Source organism: Nothobranchius furzeri, chromosome 6 (assembly GCF_043380555.1).
Source record: "Nothobranchius furzeri strain GRZ-AD chromosome 6, NfurGRZ-RIMD1, whole genome shotgun sequence".
Taxonomy (NCBI): domain Eukaryota; kingdom Metazoa; phylum Chordata; class Actinopteri; order Cyprinodontiformes; family Nothobranchiidae; genus Nothobranchius; species Nothobranchius furzeri.
The window spans coordinates 22,698,233-22,704,477 of record NC_091746.1 but is presented as its reverse complement, the minus strand read 5'-3'; the positions used below and the strand labels follow the sequence as shown (position 1 = coordinate 22,704,477).

Below are 6,245 nucleotides of genomic sequence, written 5' to 3'. Positions count from 1 at the left end.
ACAGATGTGAGTCACCGCGAACGGCGCGTAGGCACATGCAGGGTCGGCCATGTTTAGTCTACACAGGAATAAACCTGTAAGGTGTGTGTGAGCTCTGCTGGCTGGCTAGAGGCGCACGTTTCAGCCGTGAACACACAAGTAGGGAGGGGCTGCGGTTTGCCGCCTCTAGAAGGAGAAAACTCTGGACTTCTGCTTGAATCGGTTATGGAGTGTGACGTCGGCCCACCCAAACGCAGCAAACGAGGGGAGACTTCCACCAGGAAGCAGTCCTCCGTGGTAGTCTGTATCCAGAGTATGTATAGTGGAGTCTGTAGTTTTATAAGGACGATTATCTTTGCATTGTTTGTAACGGCGTGTATAAAATAAGTAACACAAGATCTGTTTGATATATCTGTCTATTTTGCAATTGTACCAAAAGTGGCTTAACTACTGAGCAGCTTTGTCTCTAGTGACTAGGCACGTGTGCGTACGGTGGACTCCAGTGTGGTGTGCTGTGTCGGTGTGTGAAGCGGTGAATTAACTGTTTTCTAGATAAGACTTGGTCTGTGTTGTGATTTCAGATGGGTACCTGCACTCTTCCTCTACCGGCGACGCTTCAGACCGTCAGATCGCTCGCTGAGCTGCACTTATGCGGTACGAAGCTTAAAGAAGCTCGTTGTTTATCGTTCATCTCCGGCGCGTGAAGAGGCTGCTGAGGGCCGCCCTCACCAACAGCCATCAGCCACGCCTCTGCTGTTCTTCAGCCAGCCATGAAGTTATTTATAGATATTTAAATGAGTTTTTCTGTGTATTCAGTGTTCTCGGCGTGTTTGTTTTAGACGTTTCAGGGAAGTGAGTTATGGGTTGTACCTGTGCTGTTTTTCTGGAGTGGACCGCCGGTCCTGATGTTTCGAACTCAGCCCACTTTCTGTCTCACTGGCCGACAGGAAGTGATGACTGCTGTGTGGTTACTAATGCTAGCAGGTTGTCGTCGTCCGTACTGAACGTTTACGTCTCTTCAGGAACCGCTGGGGTCAGCTCTACGGGTGCTCGGTTCAAAGGTCATCTCAACCTGGGAAACAAATCTGGCCTGTGATTTTCTCTGAGTCCAAACAGCTTTTCCACAAGAGTGGTGCGCCCATGAAGGGTCGAACTGACCTCTGTGCTTCTTGAGTAATGCGTTCTCCCCGTTGTCAGACAGACCAAAGCGGTCAGCGTGGCGCCCTCGCAGCCACGGCGGCGCTTCAGATGCGGCTAACATGTTGTGGCCTTCACCCAGCAGCTTTGGTGGCACTCACGTAATCATTGAATATATTTTTCTTGGCGTGAGAGGAAGACACGATGGCAAATGTAAGGATGTCTGTCCCAACGCCTCCAGGAGAGCTGCTGGTGGTGATCTCCAGCGCGTGGGCTCCTCAGACACACCAACACCCAGTTAGATCCTGCCACCAGCTGACGGACCGACCTTCAGCGATAATGGGACGGCTGGCTTTTCATAACGGCATTTATGAGCTGTAACCTTATTTTCCACAGCGTGTACCGGGGTCGTGACCTCCACACTCGATAAGGCATTTGATCAGAAACCAGAGCAACCGCTGGCACTCGGCTATAAATTATTCACAGAGGCTCAGGAGAAGGTGGTGGAGGCGCGTCTGAAAACCACTAAAATGGTGTGTGAGTTAACTGGGAGGCCTTCCAGGCCTTTCCTCTGAGCCTCCACTCCTAGAAGACACAGATCATTAACTCCTTATCTTGCTGCGTGGCCAGTCGTAGTCGCTCGGCTGTTTCCTGTGTGGTGAGTCACGCCACTGGACTCTAAAGGCCTTTCACCCGCCGCAGATCCAGATCGATGAAGCAAATGAACCGAGGGTTCCTTTGATGTTGCGTTTGGTCTTTTCATCAATAGTAATGCTGGTTTTTGCCTTTTACCTCATCAGCCTCACATCTAATGAAGGTTCCTCACATATTTCAGGGGTTTTAGTCGCTACTGGAACAGCATCACCCATCAGCCATCATCGTATCTCTAGAGCGGTCGGCTTAAAGCTAAACAGCAGTAGTGAGTTAGTGTGAAGCTGTTCAGAAAAAGAAGTTCTGTGTTCTGTAATATTTCTGTATGAGGTGTTAAATTATTCTTCAGTACTTAAGTACTTTGGATGGAAAAAAGCTTAAAATGTGACGGACTTTGTGGGTATTTATCTCAACTAAATTATTGTCCTTCTTTCTCCTTTTCCATGTTGGTGTAATCCATCATCTGTTCATCCATCTTTAATTTATTCATGTATATACTGTACGTTTGTTGATAAACAGTTTATTTTATTATGTATATGACCAATAAAAATGCTTTAAAATGCAAGCGCTTGTGTGTGATGTCATTACAGCTCTCGTTTACGGAGCAGCAACAGAAACGGGCCGAGCGGGAACTTCACACGCACTTCTAGACGAGATGTTTCTCACTCCGTGGTTAAATCAGTAGAAACGTTGCTCATCTGTGTGAAGGTGCTGAAGAGCGTCCAGTACAATAAGGAAGTCCAGCTTTGGGTCGAGACCTTCATCAGGAGAGATTCGTACAACATGAGGCTGAGTGGATTTCACACACCTGTGAGATGGTATCAGAGGGCATCATGGGAAATGGAGTCCCAGAATCATTACACATTACACAACAAGGCGTTTCATCTCACAGTAACCACATCGGACCTTCTTATTCAAGCAGCAGACATCAGGCTGCAGAGCCATCATAGAGCAAGGTAGAAATACATCATAGAACAAATGATGTAGTCCTGATGCTTGGAGTGTTTTCAGGGTGTAGAACCGGAGAGCATTGTCTATGTCCCCTCCTCTAGATCTGTTCAGTCCCCTGAAAACTCAGTGTGGAGTTATACCCAGTTGTTTTTTCTAGCTGCTACCTCTTGGTTTGACTTTTAATTCAATTCAATTTTATTTATAAATCGCCAAATCAGGACCAGAGTCATCTCGAGGACCTTCACACAGTAAACAATGCAGGTCAGGTCATTAAATGGCCTGTATTTGATATAGCCAATCAGTGATTAAGCCAATCAGTAACAAGTTTCCTATATAGGTTGCATCGAGTCACTGACTAGTGTCCGAGTCTTTACAGCAATCCTCATACTAAGCAAGCATGCAGCGTCAGTGGAGAGGAAAACTCTCTTTTAACAGGAAGAAACCTCCAGAGGATCCTGGTTCAGTATAAGCAGCCATCCACCACGACTCACTGGGGATGGAGAAGACGGAGCACACACTCACACACACCAAGTAGTGTTTCTATGGTTACATTGTGATTTCTTAGTAAATATTCTATTTGGTGAGAGATAAACTTTGTTGTATTTATCCTAATGAATCTATAATTAAACAGGTAAACTAGTAGTAGCACATTCAATGTCAAAGATAGTAAAATGTTATCAGGAGAGGGAGAATGTTAAGTGGTTAGCAGCAATGTTGAAAACATCTCAGACAGAATTCCAGATTACTTCCGGTGATGTTTTCAATAGGATTGTGGATTTTGATCCAGTAGTTCTGAATCATGGGACGTTCCCAGAGCAAGTGAATAGGAATACCATCCATGTTACAGCACTTCCAGCATTCTGCATCGTCCCTCATCTTCATCTCAATCAGTCGGCTTGGGGTCCAAATCAAAGCAATCGAGTATCTGAAACTGAATGAATCTGATTTTAATCTTTGGGCTCCCACTTGACATTTTCACAAATATGATCTCATTCTTTTTTTGTGAAATTAATGTTAAGATCTGTCGCCCAAGCTAACATTATCGCATAAGATGAGGAGACTGTTCATTTAAGTAACACAGCATAAAACTTGGAAGCCTCGTGCCCCAAACTCATTCTTTTCCCAATCTGAGAGTTAAAGTTGGACTGTTCAGGTTCCACGTTGCTCCCTATAACACTGATTAACACAAGTTGCAGGTATCTCCAGAATCGGTTCCTGGGTAGACCATATTCCTCAGCCAGCCTCTCCAGTGATTCATATTCTCCTTCTCATAGGTTTGCTATTGTGGTCATTCCTTTTCTTATCCAGTCTTTCCATAACAAGGGATTTGTGAATATTAGCCTTGGGCTAGTCAGATGTAACGTAACAAAGTCAAGCTTTCATCAAAGAAAGACCAGAAGGTACTCTTTCATTTGCAGACACAAACACAACATCTGTCTGGCCTCCAAACAGAGCTCTGCACAGTCCTTGTTACCTTACAAGAACACGTCACATTTTCAGCTCAGGTCTCGTGCAGTCGAGACGTCTGCATCCTCACTCTGAATACAGTTGATCTTACTGAAAGTTCATAAGTGACTTTTGAATTTATAGGTTGAAATACTCAAATGTGTTGAATGAACAGGATGTTTTCATCCCTGCCCATGCCCATTATAAGATTATTAAGGTTTAACATCCACGTCACCTGGATGTTTAAACATGCTCATTCATCCTCTCAGCAACAGACTTGTAGAAGATCTGCAGCATCTTGCTACAGACATTGAAGGACCTAAGCGTCCTCAAGAAGTGCAGTCTGCTGTGTCCCTTCCTGTAAACGGCTTTGCTGTTTTTTCTCCAGTCCAGTCTGTTGTCCAGGTTAACTCCAAGGTATTTGTATTCCTCAACCACCTCCACTTCTTCTCCCATGATGGAAACAGTGTTTGACTCCACCCTGTTTCTTCTGAAGTCTAAAATCATCTCCTTGGTTTTGTTCACGTTCAAGGTCAAATGACTGTTTTCACAACATGCCACAAAGCGCTCCACCAGCTCTCTGTACTCAGCTTCCTGTCCATCTCTGATACACCCGACAACTGCAGTCATCTGAGTATTTCTGTAGATGACAGGTCTCTGATTTGTACTGGAAGTCTGAGGTGTACACAGGGTGAAAAGGAATGGTGAGAGTACAGTCCCCTGTGGTGCTCCAATGTTACTGATCACCTGGTTTGATGTGCAGTTCTTCAGCCTCACAAACTGCTGTCTGTTTGTCAGGTAGTCTTTAATCCAGGCGATAGTTGAGGCTCCCACCTGTGTCATCTGGAGTTTCTGGCAAAGTACATCAGGCTGAATTGTGTTAAATGCACTGGAGAAATCAAAGAACATGACCCTCACTGTGCTGCCTGCTTTGTCCAGATGACAGTGGGTTGGTTGAAGCAGCTGGATGATGGCATCTTCAACTCCAACTCCACGGCGATAAGCAAACTGCAGCAGGTCCTGATATGTCCTAGTTTGCTTATTCAGGTGGACCAACAGGAGTCTCTCCAGGACCTTCATGATGTGGGATGTCAGGGCAACCGGTCTGTAGTCGTCATTGACTGATGGGCGAGTTTTCTTTGGAACTGGAACAAGGCAGGATGTCTTCCACAGGACTGGAACCTTCTCCTGGGCCAGGCTGAGGTTGAAGAGGTGCTGCAGAATCCCACAGAGCTGCTCTGCACAGGCCTTCAGTACCCTGGGGCTGACACCATCTGGACCTGCAGCCTTGTTCCTATTCAGTCTCTCCAGCTGCCTCTTCACCTGACTTCTAGAGACAGATAGGTGGGAGGGGGAGGTAAATGGGGCAGCAGCATCTCCTGACTTGGTTGAAGACAGATTTATAGAACCAGAAGAAGCCTCTGACTGAAGACACTCTTCCGTTGTCGGACAGTCTTGTGAAGAGAGTGCTCAGGGTTCTCCATCCCCAGTGAGTCGTGGAGGATGGCTGCTTATACTGAGCCAGGATTCTCTGGAGGTTTCTTTCTGTTAAAAGGGAGTTTTCCTCTCCACTGTCGCTAAATGCTTGCTTAGTATGAGGATTGCTGTAGTCACTGACTAGTGTCAGTGACTTGATGCAGTTTGCTGGGTTCCTTATATAGGAAACTTGTTTCTGATTGGCTTGATGAACTGACCTGGATTGGAATGTTTATTATGTGAAGTGCCTTGAGATGACTCTTGTCGTGATTTGGCGCTATATAAATAAAATTGAATTGAATAAGTCATAAAGCTAAAAGTAAAATAGATTTTGACAGGCTAAGTGGATGGGACAGACTTATTTAGTTGATTGTGTATTGTGGTTATTCATCTTTTTGGTGTGTATTTGTCTTGTTTTATTTTATCCTGACATTTTTGTTGTGTGACAATTTGTTCTTGTTCCTGGGGGGGGGGGGGCAGCCTGGTGTCCTGTCATTGCGTTTTTGTTTTGTATTGTGCGCGTGTGTTTTACTTAGTTTTGTGTTTGATGCCATTAATATTGAAACTTTTTTGGGTTCTTTTCTTGTAATGTTGGGCACTTCTGG

The 6,245-nt window shown here is 45.3% G+C and overlaps 1 protein-coding gene across 4 annotated transcripts in view; it reads left to right on the top strand.

Annotated features, from left to right (window-relative positions):
* Positions 1-2,332, top strand: part of mafgb (v-maf avian musculoaponeurotic fibrosarcoma oncogene homolog Gb) — a 30,160-nt gene extending 27,828 nt beyond the window's left edge. For all 4 annotated transcript variants that reach the window (XM_015969946.3, XM_015969955.3, XM_070552010.1 and 1 more), the window contains one exon: positions 1-2,332. This exon is cut by the window's left edge and continues 1,586 nt beyond it. The gene's annotated coding sequence lies outside the window, so the exon portion shown is untranslated.
* Positions 2,333-6,245: the final 3,913 nt, after the last annotated feature.